The sequence below is a fragment of the Gobius niger genome, assembly GCF_951799975.1.
Source record: "Gobius niger genome assembly, chromosome: 2".
NCBI classification, from domain to species: Eukaryota; Metazoa; Chordata; class Actinopteri; order Gobiiformes; family Gobiidae; genus Gobius; species Gobius niger.
In genome coordinates this window covers 45,082,377-45,104,649 of record NC_136853.1, presented here as the reverse complement: position 1 = coordinate 45,104,649, position 22,273 = coordinate 45,082,377, and the positions used below count along the sequence as shown (strand labels likewise).

General features: G+C 41.7%; 1 long non-coding RNA gene across 1 annotated transcript; it reads right to left on the bottom strand.

The window, feature by feature from the left end:
• Positions 1-2,667: 2,667 nt before the first annotated feature.
• Positions 2,668-3,432, bottom strand: LOC306960199. Its single transcript, XR_013792659.1, has 4 exons — positions 3,388-3,432; positions 3,252-3,282; positions 3,000-3,177; positions 2,668-2,925 (listed from the first exon to the last, which is right to left on the bottom strand). It is a non-coding gene; the product is annotated as an uncharacterized lncRNA (long non-coding RNA).
• Positions 3,433-22,273: the final 18,841 nt, after the last annotated feature.

Below are 22,273 nucleotides of genomic sequence, written 5' to 3'. Positions count from 1 at the left end.
AAGGATCAGCTCTGAGCTTTGTTCATGTGGAGCAGCTCCATGAAGCAGAGGAACAACATTAAATATGATTATAATCAATATTATCAATGCAAAGTCCACTAAATTAGTCTTAAATTTAGTCGACTAAATTTACTTGCAATTTTAGTCGACTAAAACTAGACTAAAATTGAATTACATTTTCGTCAAAAGACTAAAACTAAATTAAAATATGTTGTCAAAATTAACACTGGTCCCTCAGCACCCCCTAACTAAAATATCTTCCCACTGTTGTTCATTTGTTGTTTTGAGATTAAAAGTACGGAGACATGTACTGAGTTTAAGGAATGATATAAGAACTATATTTCTTTGCTTTCAATCTGGCCCCAAATCTGTGAGAAAAGTAGTGTCTCCTGCATTGTCTCACCGTGAATCACGTTTAAATTCTGCTTTCCAAAGTGGCGAGTGGTGGGGTTGGGTTCGGTTGGGCCTTCAGCAGTTCTCTGGTGGTGTTTGGCAATGGTAGAACTCACACTGGTGAGGTAGAAGGATCCGGTGGTTCTAGACTTGCCAACTACTGCCTGAGAGCGTCCTCCGGCGACGACAGACGGACGGCGGACTGACGTCACCAAGTCTGTACCAGGAGAGGAGGAAAAGAAGAAGAAGAGGAGGTGTTTGTTTGTGTTGGTCGCTGAGTGAGTGGCTGATGGTGAGGAAGGCGGAGGTTTTGCTGAGCTCTCCCCTTCACACCTCGGGCCTCATAGCTCCATGACTGATGTGGGAGACGTGCGAGATGGATGACGGGGTTATTTCAGTCCAGATCTGAACCCCGTTGAGAAGCTTGGTGATGTGCTGGGGATGCCTTTGCGTAGTGGTTCGACTCTCCCGTCATAGATACGCGTCAAACAGGGGGGCGTGGCCTAGGCGGAGGGGAAGAAAACCTCTCCTTTAAGCCGTTTTCTGTCAGATTACAAATATATTTATCTCACACCAATAAAGTCAAGCCAAAATCGGGTCTATATGGATGTTTTTTCACAGAGAAATGTTCAGTAGAAGCACAATCGTTGCTAATGTTAGCATGTGTAGCATGAAGCTAGCGTAGCTTCCTGGTTAGAATTGTCCATTTTATAAGTAGCTGTTGATCTTTTAATTTTATTTTTTTGTATTTATTTACATAATTACCTTTAATGTTACCCACACAACCATTTAAAAAAACAGAGTATTTTATAGCCATTTGAGAGACAACAGTTTTTTGTTTTTTTTTACCGGTCCAAACCTGATCTAAATCCTTCTAAACCTGGTCTAAACCAGTCTAAAAGTTGTCAAAAGAAGCATAAACCAGTCCAAACTTGATCTAAACCAGACCAAACTTGATCTAAACCAGTCCAAACCTGATCTAAACCAGTCCAAACTTGATCTAAATCAGTCCAAACTTGATCTAAATCAGTCCAAACTTGATCTAAACCAGTCCAAACTTGATCTAAATCAGTCCAAACTTGATCTAAATCAGTCCAAACTTGATCTAAACCAGTCCAAACCTGATCTAAACCAGTCCAAACCTGATCTAAACCAGACCAAACCTGATCTAAACCAGTCCAAACTTGATCTAAATCAGTCCAAACTTGATCTAAATCAGTCCAAACTTGATCTAAACCAGTCCAAACTTGATCTAAATCAGTCCAAACTTGATCTAAATCAGTCCAAACTTGATCTAAACCAGTCCAAACCTGATCTAAACCAGTCCAAACCTGATCTAAACCAGACCAAACCTGATCTAAACCAGTCCAAACTTGATCTAAATCAGTCCAAACTTGATCTAAATCAGTCCAAACCTGATCTAAACCAGACCAAACCTGACATAAACCAGTCCAAACCTGATCTAAACCAGTCCAAACATGATCTAAACCAGTCCTAACTTGATCTAAACCAGTCCAAACCTGATCTAAACCAGTCCAAACCAGCATAAACCAGTGAAAACTTGATCTAAACCAGTCCAAACCAAGTCTTTACCAGTCCAGACCAGCATAAACCAGTCCAAACCTGACATAAACCAGTCCAAACTTGATCTAAACCAGACCAAACTTGATCTAAACCAGTCCAAACTTGATCTAAACCAGTCCAAACCTGATCTAAACCAGTCCAAACTTGATCTAAACCAGACCAAACTTGATCTAAACCAGTCCAAACTTGATCTAAACCAGACCAAACTTGATCTAAACCAGTCCAAACTTGATCTAAAACAGTCCAAACCTGATCTAAACCAGACCAAACCTGACATAAACCAGTCCAAACCTGACATAAACCAGTCCAAACTTGATCTAAAACAGTCCAAACCTGATCTAAACCAGACCAAACCTGACATAAACCAGTCCAAACCTGATCTAAACCAGTCCAAGCTTGATCTAAACCAGACCAAACTTGATCTAAACCAGTCCAAACTTGATCTAAACCAGTCCAAACTTGATCTAAACCAGTCCAAACTTGATCTAAACCAGTCCAAACTTGATCTACACCAGTCCAAACATGAGCTAAACCAATTCAAACCAGCATAAACCAGTCCAAACTTGATCTAAACCAGTCTAAACCTGATCTAAATCATTCTAAAACTGGTCTAAACCAGTCTAAAAGTTGTCAAAAGAAGCATAAACCAGTCCAAACTTGATCTAAACCTGTCCAAACCAGCATAAACCAGTCCAATCCAGCATAAACCAGTCCAAACCTGATCTAAACCAGTCCAAACTTGATCTAAACCAGTCCAAACTTGATCTAAACCAGTCCAAGCTTGATCTAAACCAGTCCAAACTTGATCTAAACCAGTCCAAACTTGATCTAAACCAATCCAAACCAGCATAAACCAGTCCAAACATGATCTAAACCAGTCCAAACCTGATCTAAACCAGTCCAAGCTTGATCTAAACCAGTCCAAACTTGATCTAAACCAGACCAAACCTGATCTAAACCAGTCCAAACTTGATCCAAACCAGTCCAAACTTGATCTAAACCAGTGCAAACCTGGTCGAAACCAGTCCAAACTTGATCTAAACCAGTCCAAGCTTGATCTAAACCAGTCCAAACTTGATCTAAACCAGTCCAAACTTGATCTAAACCAGTCCAAACTTGATCTAAACCAGTGCAAACCTGGTCGAAACCAGTCCAAACTTGATCTAAACCAGTCCAAGCTTGATCTAAACCAGTCCAAACCTGATCTAAACCAGTGCAAACCTGATCTAAACCAGTCCAAACTTGATCTAAACCAGTCCAAACTTGATCTAAACCAGTCCAAACTTGATCTAAACCAGTCCAAACCTGATCTAAGCCAGTCCAAACCTGATCTAAACCAGTCCAAACTTGATCTAAACCAGTCCAAACTTGATCTAAACCAGTCCAAACCTGATCTAAACCAGTCCAAACCTGATCTAAACCAGTCCAAACTTGATCTAAACCAGTCCAAACCAGCATAAACCAGTCCAAACTTGATCTAAACCAGTCCAAACCTGATCTAAACCGAATGGCCACTTAATAATCCTAATTAAACCCAAATTACTCCCTCACCATGATAATAACTCACTCCATTTTAAAGACTACATCACATTTTGTCCCTGAATTTGACAAAAGAAATCCCCCACACTGGAACAAAGCTAAAGATTCCAGTTTGATTCCAAGATTCCAAACTAAAGTGACCAAATATATGCAAACCTTACATTTGATTTCTGTGCTCGAAACATCGCCCCAATAAAAACACCAGTTCTGAAATGGACGCCTGTTTGTGTAATTATTCATTTATTTCTTTTTTTTTTAACATTGGGTGAAATGTCGTGGCTTTGAGATGTGCGTTTGTCGAAGATGTCGCTCGTACATCGGCCTCTCCGGCGACTGCGGGGCCTCTTTTCCCTCAGCTCCGCGGTGTCACCTTACCCTCCTCTTTCAAAGCAGCCTTTTTCTGTCGGGCCGTTCCAAAGCGGTGGGCCGGGGTGGGGGTGGGGCGGGCCAGGGAGACAATGATGACCCATTATCGTTTGGTTTTTACTTTATTTCGGTCAAAAGTTTACACAAATTATTTACATTCTGTGAAGTTTTAATCTGTCTCGTTGTCAAGATAATATTAAGGGGAGACACTTCAGGCAAAACTCATTATTTTCCACATGTAAACAACTGGAAACAAACAAACAAACAAACAAACAAACAAACATGATTGCACTGATTCAATGTTTTGCAGTAGATTTAAATGGGAAATTGTAACTTCAAAGGCCACTTTTTCTCACATTGATAATCGCACCGACACTTTTCCAGCTTTGAACTGAACGAGGTTTTTTGTCAGAGGCGAAAAAATTCAAAGGTGAAATTTATATTTTTACTGATTTACTGAAGATCCAAAAATCGCCTCTGAAAAAGTCTTTCTAACTAATATGTCAACATACGAAGGAGCATTGTAGTCAGTGAAAAAACAACAACTCTGTTTTCACGAGAAAAGTTCTGTTTTAATGAGAAAAATTCTGTTTTGACGAGAAAAGTTCTGTTTTAAAGCAGCACTAAGTAACTTATTTACCTTAATAAACCCTCCCCGTAGTCCCTGTGGGGGTAATACAAGTGTTTATGGGATGATTGGAGGGTCTTTCATCGCCCCCTGGTGTCTCTGGCCAGAAAACCATGTTTGCAATAATGTAATCCCGAAGAAGAAGCTAACAGGCTAACGGGCAAAGCTAACTGCGGGTTAACGTCACTTTAAACAGTATTTACAGCCAAGTTTGAGTGAAAAAAATATTTCTATTGTATAATTGGATGCACAGTAACCCTCTCTCCCTTCGCCTTTCCTGTCAGCGTAGTATTTACTCTCCAAGACAATTAATAAATTAAAAAATCGTAACTTGCTACGACACCTGCAGTTGCGCTTATGGCCTTTAGGGGGAAGAGTTACTTAGTACTGCTTTAACGTGCAAAATAAATCCTGCTTTAACGAGAAAAGTTCCTCTAAGCAAAGTCCAGTATCCACTGTCTGTTTTACAAGAACTAGCATAAGCTGAATAGGGTTTCACTATCTCTCTGCCGACGCGAAAATGTCACAATTAAGCAGTTTAATTAGCTTTTATTTTGATTTAGGCTCACGCCATAGCGGTTCACGGCTGGGAACCCTTCACTCTCGTGGACCAACGTGCTTTACTGGAACAGCATGTTGGCTCCATGGATGACTCTCTGTTTTGATTACGCCTCTCGGAGAATATCACGTTGATTTCAATAAAACATGGTTTAACTCTAACAAAACTTTTCTCGTAAAAACAGGATTTATTTTGCTCATAAAAACAGAACTTTTCTCGTAAAACAGGATTTATTTTGCTCATAAAAACAGAAACTTCACTCGTGAAAACAGGATTCATTTTGCTCATAAAAACAGAAACTTCACTCGTGAAATCAGGATTTATTTTGCTCATAAAAACAGAAACTTTTCTCGTAAAAACAGGATTTATTTTGCTCATAAAAACAGAAACTTCACTCGTAAAAAACAGGATTTATTTTGCTCATAAAAACAGAACTTTTCTCGTTAAGACAGACTTTTATTTTTTTTTCACTGACTACAATGCTCCTTCGTATCAACACAATAAAACCATACATTTAATAAATTTAATTCACTGAAAATATGGGAACCCTTTGACATTTTCTTATTTTGCCTGAAAGGGACAATACTGAGTTTAAAAATGTTAAAATGAAGTATTTTCCTCCCCCTACATGTTCCTCCATGTCCTGATGTGTAGAATGAGCTCAGACCTGTTCACCACAACTGCCTCTAAAATCCTGCACTGTCAGAAAGTTGTTACTTCGGGTCTGAAGTGCCGTCATGCACGAGCTTAATATAGAAGCTGCAGTTACACGCATGACCTGAGGGGGCAGTAGTGAGTAAAAAAATAGCCAACTTGCATCTAGTCTCTTTAAAAAAGACAAGTAAACAACAGCAAACACTTCAAATTGATATCTCTAGATTTAAAAAGTCTCTATTCACCCGCAGTGGACAAATAATGTATGACTTAATTATAGACGTAAAAACATTGGTAGCATTGGTATTTTGCAATTTGTATTTGGAAATGAGCAATACAGAAGTAGAGGCTATACCGCAGGGGTCACCAACCTTATTTCAGCTGAGGGCGACTTTAAGAGCATTGCGTTGTTGGAGGGCGACCAGTTAAAAACAAATCCTAAAGACTTAAACGTACTGTTCACTTATAGGATATTGACCCCATATTATATTAAAATAGCTTTAGTTTAAACTCATACTGAGTCACAAGAACCAAAATAACTGTAATTTTAAGAATTAGATTCAAGAAAATGAAGTGTTTTACACTTTAGAAAAAGTCCCAAGGGCTACTGGACACGCCCCAAAGGGCCCATGGGTGCCACGTTGGTGACCCCTGCTGTAGCGTCTTTCACACAGTCACAAAGCACTTTACATGAGACATTTCTACATTCACTCCACACTCGGGGGTGTTGAGTTTCCCCTGGGGGAGACTGAGAAGCGCTGTCTCCACTGCACACGTCTGCGCCAACGGTCCCTCTGACCGTTCACTCACACATCATTCATCCTGGCCTATTGTACATGTTTTTACTGGAAGGGGAAACCGGAGGAAACCTACGCAGAAACAAGGGGAACATGCAAACTCCTCACAGAAAGACCCCGCCCAGGTGGGAATCGAAAAGCAACTTCCGGTTTTGATTAACGACGTGGTTTACAGCCTCACGGCGCGATTAACTCACTTTGGATTCAAGACGACTGTCATCCTGAATCCAAAGACTAACCATATAACTGTCTCTGTCGATATTGTATTTAAAATACCTTATATTTGAGCAGCTTCTGCTTCGTGGTTGTATAAGCTACGCAGCGGCCATTGTTAATTTCGTCGACTAAAATATTTAGTCTTAATTTTAGTCAAAGTGATATTTTTGACGACTAAAATTGGACTAATTTAAAGTTTAAATTAAAAGTTAAAAGTTTCTCATGAGACTAAAACTGTGACTAAAATGTCCAGATATTTTAGTCGACTAAAATAAGACTAAATAAAAATGAAAAAAGGAGAGACTAAAATCATCCAAACTTCTATTGAGCGTCTGAAAGAGCCTCATATCATTTAAATTCACTGCCAAATGAACAGGTTTGAGCTTTATTCACGTGGAAGCAGCCCCATGAAGTCGAGGACCTTGATTAAATATGATTATAATGATTATTATAAATGCAAAGTCGACTAAATTAGTCTTAATTTTAGTTGACTAAAACTAGACTAAAATTGAAACGCTTTTTTTGACTAAATCTCGACTAAAATTAAATTACATTTTAGTCAAAAGACTAAAACTAAAATAAAATATGTTGTCAAAATTAACACTGGTAGCCGCGGAGTGATCTGCTAGAAAATAGTCCCTCAAAATGCGATCTTTCATGTGATGCAGGTCAGTTATATTCCAAACATGATTCTATGGACACAGACATTTATATGGTTAGTCTGGTGTTATAAGTGATTTGCCTCAGGTGCTCTGTGGAGCGGGTCACACTGTTTTTAATGCAGGCTAGCTGATACCATAGACATGCACTAGCCTTGCATTAGCCTAGCGCCACGAAACTCTTCAAATATAAAAACTGCATGAATTAGAAAAACACTCTGGATAACGAGGAAATGAGGCCCTATGTCAAAAACCCTGAAACATCCCTTTAATGTGTGTCGTCCTGATCAAATAAATAAGTACAGCACGAAGCGCTGGCACAGTAGAAGAAGAAACAGCTCAATTTAACAGCCAAGGATTTCCCAAAACCGCATGAACGCGGTGGAAAAACTTCTCCATTTTTGTCTTTGACGAAGAAACAAGCTCAAAAAAGTCGATTTTGCACGATAGCTTCACTTCGCATACAATCCTTTTAGCTTCAGTCTTATTCCCGTCTGCGAAAACTCCATGGAAATTCAGGACTTAATCTAAAACCAACTGAATAGACTTGACTTTTGTGTCATTTTAGTTGAATATTACTACTGTGGGAGAAAGGGGGGGGAGGACAGAGATGCATGAGCAGATAGATGGACGGATAGATGGATCTGTGTGCGTCGCTTTGGGATTTTCCTGGGCGTTGAAAAGCAGCTGCAGCGAGCGGAGGCCAGATCTGGGTCAGGAGCTGCAATGTAGGTGACAGGGGGATCTGCAGATTAAAACCTCTTCATCTGCCTTCGCCTAAATCCCGCTTTATAGCCTCTGCACTGCAGCGCCGGCTAATATGATTTACATTGTTACCAGCGCGACCTTAGTATGTGAGAGGTGACGAATGTAGAGTAAAATAAATGAATAAAATAAAAGCCGCTTCTCGGATCTGACGTGTGTGGGCATTTTTGTTTTTGTTCATGTCTTTCCTCACTTTTTTGTCATGTTTTCATCCTCGTTTTCGTCGCCATTTCGATGCCCTCGGTTCAGGCGGGGGTTAAGAGTCAGAATCCCCGGCGCCATAACTTTGTCCAATTAGACAAGCTTTCCTGTGAGCCGGCAGGTCCAATCAGGAGGGGAGGGGGAGGGAGCCTGATTATCCCGCTCTTAAAGGAATAGGCCACCGTTTTTACATACTATATTGTGAGGCGTAATGATACGAGGAGCAAAACGTCCGTAACGTCAGTAACTCCTAATGGTTATTGACGGAAGTGAGCGGGGGGAGTCTTTAGGAGTTACTGCGCGGACGTTTTGCTCCTCGTATCATTACGCCTCACAATATAGTCCCCCTTTTTATCTGCTTATAAAATCGACATGTTACATTTCTGTGTAAATATACTTCGCATGAAAACACTTCACGTAACTTTATTTAAATAGGGAACACGTGGAAGAGCTTGGTAGCTTCTATCGTGAGCTTTTTTGGAGCTATATGACATGTGGGAGAGGCTGTGCTCTGTTTGCCTGGCAGAGCGCACGGACAAAGACCAGACGGGGATATATGAACTCGGCTAAAGTGAGCTAAGAACATATCTTAGTATGTAAAAACGGTGGCCTATTCCTTTAAAGGGATATTTCAGGATTTTTGACATAGGGCTTTATCTCCTTGCTATCCAGAGCGTTGTTGATTTCTGGAGGTATATTTTATTGAAGAGTGTAGTGGTGCTAGGCTAGTGCTAGTGCATGTCTATGGGAACTAGTAGCCTGCATTAAAAACACTTATTATACGGCTATATTATAAGTAGAAGCTCCGTTGATTTGAATGGGATTTAACAACGTTCTCCCGGTCATTATTTTCTGATAAAGGAGCTCTGAGAAAAATAATGACGCTGCCGATGGCAACAGAGTTGGTTCTTTCATATCACTCCGCACGTACGTAGTAGCGACACTATCTGTCCCGTCACTGAGAGAGAAGTCGGGGAATCGCTCGTGAAGTTAGCGTGAGTCTGACTTTCAACTTACCCAGAGATTCACCACCATTCCTCCAACTGCGCCTTCAGCTAAGTAGCTAGGCTAACTGCTAGCCTTGCTGCTTCTAGCCTAGCAAAACGCGCAAACTTTTGGGAACTCGCGGAAGTCATTAAATAAATCTTTCGACCTTCATAAAAGTGTCCGAAGTTTATGTTGTGTGTTCAGTTGGAAAATGGCCGTATAATAAGCGGATAATGTATAGAACGCTGGTCATTATCGGGAAAATAAGCACCTTCAGGGCGAAACAAGACCCCTCCGTCGGTGCTTATTTTCCCGATAATGATAATGTCCTTATATTTGAGGAGTTTAGCGGTGCTAGGCTAGTGCTAGGCTAGCGCATGTCTATGGTAACTAGTAGCCTGCATTAAAAACAGTCTGACCTCACAGAGCACCTGAGGCAACACCAGACTACCCATATAAATGTCTGAGTCGACTGAATCATTTTGGAAATATCACCATTTAGCCTTTAAAATAACTTATATTTGAGCAGCTTCCTGGTTGTAGCGACGCAGCGGCGGAGTGATCTGCTCGGTTACCGGATCTACAGTAGTTTGTTCATCTGCGGCCGCCATTACTACACGTTATTACACACAAAGGAGCTTCTACAAGTAAGGATTAAACAACGAGGAGCCGCATTAGACGGTTCTAACGCCAGAGATTCACCACCATTCCTCCAACTGCGCCTTCAGCTAAGTAAACGTTTGGGAACTATTTGTCGCGGAAGTCATTAAATAAACCTTTCGACCTTCATGAAAGTGTACGAAGTTTATGTTGCGTGTGTTCAGTTGGCAAAAGGCCGTATAATAAACGGGATAATGTTTAGAACGCTGGTCATTATCGGGAAAATAAGCACCTTCAGGGCGAAACAAGACCCCTCCGTCGGTGCTTATTTTCCCGATAATGACCAGCGTTCTATACATTATCCCTTACTTATAAAATCACTTATAACACCAGACGACCCATATAAATGTCTGTGTTGAGTGAATATTTTTTGAAATAGAACCATTTAGCCTTTGAGCAGCATCAGGCAAATCACTGTGTTGACTTCCTGGTTGTAGCTACGCAGCGGCGGAGTGATCTGCTCGGTTACCGGATCTACAGTCGTTTGTTTACCTGCGGCCGCCATTACTACACGTGGAATTCACAAAGGAGCTTCTACAAATCAGATGTGGCAAAGTTTGGAGGACGAGCCCATGATTTTGAAGAGGTTTTTAAAGCAGGCTAATAGTTACCATAGACATGCGCTAGCCTAGCACTAGCCTAGCACCACTAAACTCTTCAAATATAAGAACTGCATGAATAAAAGAGAAAAATAATCTCCAGAAATCAACACAGAAAACGGGACTTCTTATGGTTTTCCTTTAAAAATGCACTATAGAACAAACCACATGAGTAAAGTTTCATCTTCTAACATCATGTAAAGGGTTTTCAAACGTGAATCATCTCCGTTACCGTCTCCATCTCTCCGTCCCAGCTCCAGATCCATTGTGTTCGTCTGCTCTGCCGGTAACGATCCCCTCCGCAGCAGAAGTGCATTGTGGGATGGCTCTTGTCAATGCGAGGCCTTCTCCAGATGGGCCACAGAGCTCGGGTTACACCGCATTTCTGATGGAGCGGGAGGGGGTTTGACTCTCTCTCTCTGTCTCGCTCTAAAACAAACCAAAAAAAAACAGGTTACAATCTAGGGAGGATGATGTGATCGTGAAATGAAATAAATATGTTTAAACCGGCCTTAGAGCGAGTAATGTATGCGTGATGCAGGGCCGTGGGAAGATGTTTTGCCTTGGGGGGGCTGAGAGACAAGATTGTCCCCAAAAACGCTTATTTCCTATGTATTAAATATTGCCTGTAGTGCAGGGGGGCCCAAACTTTTTGTCTCCGAGGGCCAAAATGAAAAAGTGCCTGTGGGTCGCGGGCCAAACACAGCGATGTCAAGCGTGAAACATATAACTGCAAATAATAAAAGTTGCTTTATTTTCTTTTTTGGTATAGCTTTGCATTTAATTCAGTCTATACAATTAACCTCTTAACTCCCGTCTGAGGATCTTTTTCCTCAGATTTTTTTTCCATCATTTTTTTTGTTGGGCATTCAACTCATTTTTGTAACTTTTATCTCATTATTTTGTCATTTTTGTCACATTTTTGCCACTTTTTAGTCAATGTTTTCTCACTTTTTTGTCTCATTTCCATCATTGTTTTCGTCTCAGTTTTGTTGTTATTTTCACAGCTTTTTTCCCAGAAGCTTTTGGATTGGGGTAAAGCCAAACTGGAGAAAAAGTGCTCGGTTCAGGCGGGAGTTAAGGGGTTAAACATGCTACAAAAGCCTAGTTTTAGTAGAACAAAATCAATTATTGTGTATAGAGCAAAATGGAAACAGCACCACCTTTACCTGCAGTGACTTTAGCTCATTCATGTCTTTAAGTCAAAGAAAATGCCACATTACATCATTTTGAAAGTGTCAGTTCAGCATAAATTCTTTTATAAGTCATAGATGTCGAAGATTTTTGCAAAAAAAAAGTTAGAAAAATGGGAAAGTTGATGCTATGACGCTCTGTGATTCATAAATACCAAGACACCAGAACAGTGTTTCCTTAACTTTGCGAAAGGAGGGAAACAGCGCCCCCCAATTTTACGCTTGTGGTCAAAAAGTGAACTGCATCCATATTTACCATTGAGAATGAACGGGAGAGAGAGTTATTAACCAGATGCGGCGCAAAAGTAGGTCACCCTCTGGCGGGCCAACAGAATTTTTCCCCACTTTGGGCACCCCTGCTGTAGTGCGTAAATGATCCACCAGGGGGTAGCGCCCTAAGCACCCTGGGTTCCCACGGCCATGGCGTTATGTCTCCAGCAGGTTAGACTTCCATAACGCGGTAAGAAGCTGCAGTACATCCAGAACGCTGCTGCTCGAGTCCTGATTTGTGCCAAGAAATACCACCATATTAAGATAAGATAAGGTGGGGGGTGTTGTCCATGATGGAGGTGAGCTTGGCTAACACCCTCCTGTACCCCAGGGGGCAGCCCAGGACGGAGCTGGCCCTCCTGACCAGCTCGTTCAGTCTGTTCTTGTCCCGCTCTGTGCGGCCCGGGGCCCAGCACACGGCAGCGTAGTGGAGAGCAGAGGCCACCACAGAGTCATGGAGAGTCAGGGAGTTGGTGTTGTGGGACCAGTCCAGTTTATTGTTGAGGCGAACACCCAGGTACTTGAAACTCCTCCCCCTGGATGTTCAGCGGTGTGTGCGGTAGTGTCTTCCTCGTGAAGTCCATCACCATCTCCTCCGTCTCACTGATGTTCAAGCACCGGTGGTCGCGCTCACACCAGTCCACAAAGTCTGTGATGACTGACCGGTTCTCCAGGTCGTCCAGTGCTCTGGTCTCTGCTGGCACGTTTAGAGCCACATGAAGGGTCCCGGGTTGTGAGAACGTCAGGGTTTCAGTTACAGACGTGAGACAGGCCTCAACTCTGATAATGTTCGAATCGAAGCAGAAAACAGGTCTTTTATTGTTGTGACAACTGAAGGGATCCTATCCAGGCCCGCTTTAATGCACCCACAGGCCCCGGGGCTTAAACAGAATTGTAGGCCCCCACCCCCCGTCAGCGCAAACCCTAACCTATAACCCTAACTAATCCCACAAAAACCCTACCCCTGCTACTCCTACATGTGTCCCTCTGGCCAGGCAGGGCGGGGCTACTCCAGGTACACACTGTGGGCGATTCCACAGGAAATATTAAAACTCTAAATGTACATAAGGTCTGACTCCATAAGATCATTTTAAACACATTTAAACAGTTTAAAGTATTAAAGTATCAAAAAGGTCTCGCCAGCGTGTTCGTTGATCCCAAGGTCCGAGGAGAAACCACCAGAATTCAGCAGCTTTAGTCAAAGAAGATTTATTCCCTATAACAATTACAATTTCTAAACACAGGATATCTGAATGATAAAGTCCCGAACAATATACACGGTGCTCGAACGGGGCGTCCCAGGAAACGGCACCGTCTACCTGCGCTCTTACAAATATTTATCATAAAATGTGACGTTCACGAAGAGATAGGAGATGTGGAGCTCGGGCCGAGGTCATCAGGCCTTTCTCTCAGTAGTTTTCCACTAGAAGTGTCTTCCTGTTGCCTTATTAGGAGATATTTTTCCACATCTCCGGTGAGGGCGCCGAACGTCTCCACAGGTTTGAGCAAAAGAATGCAAAAGCAAGAAATGTGGTATTGTTACAGCGATGTGCGTGTGAAAAGATTGGTTCCAACTGAAAAGCACATAGATTAAAGGAACAGGCCACCGTTTTTCCATACTGAGATATGTTCTTACCTTAGCTTTGACGAGTTCTTTAGGACCTGTCTGATCTTCCCCCGTGCCTTCAGTCACGTAAACACAGCGCAGACGGCGTTATTATTTATTTATTTATTTATATAGCGCCTTTCACAGACATATAGTCACAAAGCGCTTTACATGAGACAATTGTACATTCACTCCATACTCGGTGGTGGTAAACTACGTTTGTAGCTTCAGTTTCCCCTGGGGGAGACTGTCAGAGGCGCTTTCGCGACTACATACGTCTGCGCCAACGGACCCTCTGACCACCACCATACATTCACTCGCACACATCATTCATCCTGACCTATTGTGCATGTTTTTAGTGGTAGGGGAAACCGGAGTACCCGGAGGAAACCTACGCAGACACGGGGAGAACATGCAAACTCCACACAGAAAGGCCCCGCCCTGGTGGGAATCGAACCCGGACCTTCTAGCTGTGAAGCGAGAGCACTAACCGCTGCGCTACCGTGCCGCCGTTAGCATTTAGCCTCTCCCTCTCTCCTCTATAGCTCCAAAACAGGTCAAGATAGAAGCTACCAAGCTCTTCCACGTTTTCCCTATTTAAATATGGTTACGTGAAGTGTTCCACTACAAAGTATAATTACACACAATTAAACAATGTGGATTTTCTAAGCGGATAAAAGGGGGGACTATATTGTAAGGCGTAATAATACCAGGAGTAATTTGGCATCCGCACAGTAAAGTGAAGGTTACTGCGCGGATAAAAGTTTAATTGAATAAAAGTTTAAAAAAATCTCCAGAAATCAACAACACTCTGGTTATATATTTTAAGGCGGGGGATTAAGAGATTAATGTAATTAATGAATGATCATATTAATGTTTTATGAATTTATTCGATCAGGCTTCTTTGTATACGATGTGTCCTCTACAAATGAACTTGCCTTGCTTCTCTCTTCTCTCTTTTGCAGTCTGAGTGAATGTATAACTGTCTCATGTAAAGCGCTTTTTGCCTATATCTATGAAAGGAGCTGTATAAATGAACCTCTCCCTCCCCTCCCTCTCAGACAGTGGATGGACTTCCTGGGGCCTGTGGGCAGTGCAGTCCTGTGCGGTCCTCCCAGTGCCGGCTGCACAAGCATTAGCCAAATAAGATTAGCTCCTACGCACTGTCTGGGCTGAAGGTGGACGAAGGTGTGGGGCGGACGGGGAGATGAAGCTTCCATTATCAGACCATTAGGTGAACATTACAGCTCAGCTTGCTCGATCAGCAGCGGTGGGTTTAGTATTGACGGCGTTAAAGGGCGGAAAGTGCAATTTTGTTTTGCTGTCGGATAGAAAAGAGTGAAGTTTGATGAATTTTTGTACCTGGGTGGGTTCAATTCAGAAGCAAATTTCCACATAATGACAAGATTAAAGGAACAGGCCACCGTTTTTACATACTGAGATATGTTCTTACCTAACCTTAGTCGAGTTAATATATCCCCGTCTGGTCTTTGTCCGTGCGCTCACACATACGCAGCCTCTCCCACATGTCACATAGCTCCAAAAAAGCTCACGATAGAAGCTACCAAGCTCTTCCACGTGTTCCCTATTTAAATAAAGTTACGTGAAGTGTTTTCATGCGAAGTATATTTACACAGAAATGTAACATGTCGATTTTATAAGCAGATAGAAAGGGGGACTATATTGTGAGGTGTAATGATACAGGAGCACAGCGTCCGCACAGTAACTCCTAAAGACTTCCCCGCTCACTTCCGTCAGTAGAAAAAAGGAAAAAGAAGAAAAATCCTGTTCTGCCAATGTTTAATAAACCTAAACCTAAAAACACTGATAATATATAAAAACACTGATAACACTGATAATATATATATATATATATATATATATATATATATATATATATATATATATATATATATATATATATATATATATATATATATATATATATGCACCTAACCATGCACGGAGGGTTCTACCCCAAATCCAGCACCCTGAGACTGTACGCTAGCCGTAAGGAAGGAGGCCGAGGACTAGTGAGTGTGAGAGCCACTATCCAGGATGAAACATCCAAGATCCATAAGTACATGAAGGACAAGGCTCCGACAGATGACGTGCTCAGTGAATGTCTCAGACAATGGGGAACAGAAGATGAGGTGCTGGAGGTCCCGTCATGGGAGGACAAGCCCCTACACGGCATGTACCACCGAAACATAACTGAAGTGGCGGATATACAGAAATCCTACCAATGGCTAGACAGAGCAGGACTAAAGGACAGCACAGAGGCTCATCATGGCTGCACAGGAGCCTTGAGCACCAGAGCAATAGAGGCCCAGATCTACCACACCAGACAAGACCCCAGGTGTAGACTGTGCAAAGAGGCCAATGAGACAATCCAGCTTTACATAACTGCAGGTGTAAGAACATAACTGCAGGTGTAAGAACATAACTGCAGGTGTAAGAACATAACTGCAGGTGTAAGATGCTGGCAGGGAAAGCTTACATGGAGCGCCATAACCAAGTGGCTGGTATAGTGTACAGGAACATCTGTGCAGAATATGGGCTGGAAACCCCAAGGTCAAAGTGGGAAACACCTCCAAAGGTGGTCGAGAATGACCGAGCCAAGATCCTGTGGGACTTCCAGATACAGACGGACAAAATGGTAACGAACCAACCGGACATCGTGGTGGTGACAAAGAGCAGAGGAGCCGCTGTGGTCGACCTAGCAATACCAAGACTTCAACATCAGGAAAAAGGAACACGAGAAACTAGAGAAATACCAGGGGCTCAGAGAAGAGCTGGAGAAAACCTGGAGGGTGAAGCATCAGTGGTGCCCGTGGTCGTTGGGGCACTCGGGGCAGTGACCCCCAAACTGGAGGAGTGGCTCCAGCAGATCCCAGGAAATACATCAGACATCTCGGTCCAGAAAAGTGCAGTTCTAGGAACAGCAAAGATACTGCGCAGAACCCTCAAGCTCCCAGGCCGACGGTAGAGGACCCGAGCAGGAGGAGAAAGAGAGCGCCCGCGGAGGTGAGGAAGAGTTTTTAAAAAAAATATATTTTATATAATTGGAAATAAATTCAGGTGTCAAGGGGTTAAGTATCCAGAATATCCTGAAGGACAGTTCCTCTCCTCTGCACACCTGGCCAAGAAGAGCCACACAAAAAACTGTGCCTTTTATCCCACAAGCTTTGAAGGAGCTACACCTATTTGTACAAAGAAACAGGGTCACTCACATTTCAAATTGCTATTTTCTGGTCCAAACTCATCTCAGACTTTCCTAATGCATTTACACACTGCCTTTTTTAAAATCTTCTTTTTTAAATAATTCTTTCACATTCTTTTTGTAACATTTAACACCAGGAGTAATTTGGCATCTGCACAGTAAAGTGAAGATTACTGCGCGGATTTCGAACTCCTCCTGGTATTATTACGCCTTACAATATAGTTCCCCCTTTTATCCGCTTAGAAAATCCACATTGTTTAATTGTGTGTAATTATACTTTGTAGTGGAACACTTCACGTAACCATATTTAAATAGGGAAAACGTGGAAGAGCTTGGTAGCTTCTATCTTGACCAGTTTTGGAGCTATAGAGGAGAGAGGGAGAGGCTAAATGCTAACGCCGTCTGCGCTGTGTTTACGTGACTGAAGGCACGGGTGAAGATCAGACAGGTCCTAAAGAACTCGTCACAGCTCAGGTAAGAACATATCTCAGTATGGAAAAACGGTGGCCTGTTCCTTTAAAGCTCCTGGATGCGTCTAAAATAGACATTGTGAGCTGATGCTTGATCGTAAAACACACTGCAAATCTAGATTATATATAATACTAGTTATTGTGTAGCCTTATATCACATCCGCTGAGTCACAGGGCTGCAGGACTGGGACATGAACAGCAAAGAACAGAAGCAAATATTCTCAAATATTATTACGTCATGCAGAGGATAGGGCGCAGCAGAGTATTTCTACTGCAGCTTTGCTTGGTAAGTAGTACTCTGCATGACCCTACAGTGGTTGAGGTTACGGCCCGTCCTGCCGGTCCAGGAGCGGGACACCAGCTTACTCTGGGTGGGGGCCTGCACCTTCATGTGTCGGGCCAGTGCGTGCAGCAGCGCGAGGGCCGGCATGCGCGTATTAAGAAACGATTAGAGAAGATTAAAGGCCTGCCGTGGGGGAGTCGGCCGCACAAGTCCAGGGAACAACCCCCCCCCCCCTGTTCTCCCACAGAGACGAGACATGTCCGCCGTCCCGGGCCAATCGATACTGACACCACTCTGCCCCTGAGCTGCCAAAACACCATCCAATCAGCTTCAAAGGGACCGGAGTGAAGCGACAGAGAAGACTTACACACATATAAAAAACAGAGACACACATTCATCTCTGATTCTGCATCAACGTTTAAACTTTCCATCAGGCTTCGTCTCTGGAAGTGCGATCCTGGCCATTTTCAGATATCATCACCATTAAACAATAAGCCACACATCCTTTTTATCTGTCCACAGTCAGACCGGAAGTGTGTCTCTGCAGCGATGGCTCGGTAGATTAAGGGCCCGCCTGCCCCAGTGAGCCGCGCAACAGACGGGACGGCCGTAAATCCCGCTTTAAACCAGGGGCGGTTCTGTCTCGGCTTACGTAACCCGGGGCCTTGTCTGCCCTAAGTGTGAAGGAACATGGATGGAAGTGTTTCCTGGTCCTTGATTTTGATTCGCTCGTCTTTCTTTGCGTGTTCTTCCCGTGTGGGTTTCCGCACAGTCCCAGAGCGAGGTTTTCCACTTTTATAAACAAGATTTCCAATAGGTTCCCGGTAATTGGGTTTAATCAATGGTAAAGGCTTGATGAATTCACAGGATGGGGCATTGAGGCCAGTTTAAGTCCCACTTAAAGGGATACTTCAGGATTTTTGACATAGGGCCTCATTTCCTCGTTATCCAGAGTGTTGCTGATTTCTGGAGATATTTTTTTTTGTTGCACAATGTGGCTACGCTAGTTCCTCTGAGCTGAAGCTGTGGGCGCTAGTACTTCCTGTTCGTATTCATTTCCATTAAAGCGAGACACTGCAGGTGAATAGGGAAAAAATGTATATTTACAGATATCAATTTGAAACTGTTGCTGTCGATCACTGACATAAATGTGAGAAAAAAATACATTGCAAGTTTTCTGTCATTTTATCTTTTCATATAAGAACAAGGTGTTTTATGCCTAAAAATGCCCCAAATTTCCCATCTTTTCGGCGACAAAATCTGAATAATGGATAGAGCTACATTCAAATTTATGGCTTCATTTTATTGATGAATGAGTTGCCAAGACTTTCTCTGAGGGGATTTAGGATTTCTTGTTTAGTTTTAAAATAAGCTGTTTTTTAATGGAAAAATGTGTAAAAAAATAATTTTTGCCTTATTTTTTGACATTCAAAACTCAATAAATGGGGCTTAAGGGATTAAATAATAAAAAATCCCTCTGAAAAAATCTTCCAAATATTGTTCAGTCCAAGTCTGGAAAATGTGAAGTCTTTAGGTCCGACTGACGTGGACATAGTGTCGCCACAATGACAGAAAAATGTGTTTTGAGAAAAAGGCCCTTGAAATTGCATTCTCCCATATAAGTCTATGGGGGAACATTGAATCAGCGCAATATTTAAACATGTTATTGTGAAGATTAGGCATATTTTCAGTTTCTGGGTGAAAGCTTATATGTTCAGAGACCAATTTGGCCCAAAACCTGAAAACTGAAAAAATTGAGTTTTACCTGTAGTGTCTCCCCATAAGAGCAGCTCAGACCAGTGAGTTCCTGGTAGAAATATTTCCATAGACGAGACGTTTATGTTTGTGAGGATCAGTGAGTTTGTCTTGAAGCTAAAGGCTAATTTAACCTCTTAACTCCCGCCTGAACCGAGAGGATCTTTTTTCCTCACGTCATCAGATTTTTTTTTCCATCATTTTTGTCACTTTTTATTTTGTTTTTATTTTTTCGTCAATTTTTTATCACATTTTTGTAATTTTTTTTGTCACATTTTTATCACATTTTTTGTCATTTTCGTCAATTTCTTGTTTTCTTTTCCTGGAATAATAATCATATTTTCTAAAGATTATGTTGTGGGCGGTGAGTTCCCGGTAGATCATCATTTACTGTGTTCAAATCATGAAGTTCAGATCAGAGACGCCTGTGATCATAAAGGACTGAGAGTTTGTCTTGAAGCTAAAGGCTTACTATGAAAAACAAAGTAGGTTTTCATCAAAAATACTACATTTTCATGTCAGTTTTGCTCTATTTGCGTCTGTGTGAACCAGAAAACGATTAATCGCTTACTAAAATAGTTGTCGACTATTTCAATGATCGATTAGTCGTTGATTAATCGATTAATCGTTTCAGCCCTACATAGCAGTACAATAAAAAAACAACACGAGACATTCAGGAAGTGTGAACAGCAGCCAGTTTATTTGGTCATTTTTGAAATATACACAATGAAGTGAACGTGTCATAGCTGCACTAAAAGAAGCCGTACTTAACACATGAGTAAAGCAAAAAGTCAACATTTTTACAAAAAAGAAAGAAAAAAAAAGGTTTAACCACAAATCGTGGACTGTTATAATCAATGCAAGTGGTACACGTTAAACTCATGTCACAAAAGAACATTATAAGGGTGACTCTAGCCTTGCACTTCAACAAACTGGGTAGAAAACATCCGCCAAAGGATTAGTGGAGGAAAAACAGCGTTAAAAACAGGGGTTAATCACAGTCGAGCTGAAATTGCAACTTGAATCTGCAGTAGGTTTGGAAAAAATAAGGGTTAATGAGTCAGTGTTCTCTCGCGGTTTCTCATCTTATCTAAAGTCAAAGAAGGAGGAAATCATCACGACAAGACGCATAGGAGTGGTTTTTAAATACAGAAAGTGGGGAAAAAGGGACTTTACTTTTAGTGGTGGGAACATGAACACCAGAAAAGACGAATAGGTTTGGTTCGTGGTAGAATTTGACCTCGATATTGCAGATGTAAGGCGAGTGAAGCAGGTGTATAGTTTGGAAAAGACAGAGAATTTCAGATATTAGATTTTAGTTTTTATATGTGTGTGTGTGTTAAGGACCTCACTGCAGGGAAAAACCTCTGGAGACGACGCACTGATCACTCAAAGATGTGCTAGAGACTCTAAACACGACTCCTGGTGTGTTTCTGATGAGAGAATAACTGTGATAAGAGATGCACCGATCCAGTTTTTTTTTTGCTGCCGATACTCAGGGGCGGACCGGCCATGTGTCCATTCTGGAAGAGCACAGAAGGGCCACCGGTCCCGCCTTAACCGAGCTTTACCCAAATCTAAAAGCTAAAAAGAAAAGCATCAAAATGGCGACAAAAAAGAGGATGAAAACGAGACAAAAATGTGCCGGAAAAGCAACAAAAAAGTGACAAAAAATGTGATGAAAAGTCAAGAAAAACACGACGACAAAGCAACGAAAAGGCCAGAAAAATGTGACAGAACCAAAACAAAGGAATGATGGAAAAAATGTGACAAAAAAGACACAAAAAGTAATGAAGAAACAACAAAACCATGTTACAATCACTCTGTAGGTCTCAGCTTTCAAATGTTGCTCTCCAGCCGAGAAGCTTTTAGATTTGGGTAAAGCCGAACTGGAGAAAATGCGCTCGGTTAAGGCGGGTGGTGAGTGGCACATTTACGCTAATTTGGGCCCGGCTGGTCAGAGTCCAGGGCTGTTTTTCAGTCCCAGTCCAGCCCCTGCCGATACTGGCGTTTGAGTATCGATATTTGCCGATACCAAAAGCGGCTTTTTCTGAGTGAAAAATTGAATAAAGTCATATTTTATTGTCATGATGTTACAGATCAATTACATCTATTGATAAACTAATGGATAATCATTTAACAAGGATCACTGGACTTTTCCACACTAAACATCCTTGGGTATGACAGGCTTTAGGTCACATCAACACAAACACCTCACATTAAATAATCTGATCATTACAAATATGTGAGATCAGTTATTTCTTAAACTAAAACACAAACACTCGGCTTCAGCAGTGGTTACTTTATTATATTTGGCGACTTTAGGTATTTCTATCATAGTTTCTGACCCAGCCTTGATTAGTTTTCGTTAGCGTTAGCATCCGCTAGCTTTAGCATGCTATCGCTAGCGCAGCATTTTGCGCGGCGATCGAAAATACATTCGCGGAGGTTAAAACTAACGAAGCGGTTGGATTCCCCTGGTTCTTAGCTTTACAATGATATGCAGCATGTCCATATTCACTGAGATTTAAGTGGGAAAAGTTGTGTTTTTAAGGCGTTGAGAGACAAAACTTGTAGCCGATCGGTGCGGAAAAAAAAAAAAAAAAAAAAAAAAAATTCTAACTGGTAGGTTTTTCATTTTGACTTTTTTTTGTCCACTATCCATAAAAAAAATAAAATTAAAAAAAACGACATGAAATTCACAAATCAAAACATCTGCAATAGTCAAAGGCGAATTCTATCACAAAATCACGTGGGATTTTTTTTTTTTTTTGCAGCCAAGTAAAATGCGAGAACAATAAATAACACTTAAAAACAACAAAAGAAAAGCTAAAAATCAAACAAAAACAACAACAACACACAAAGT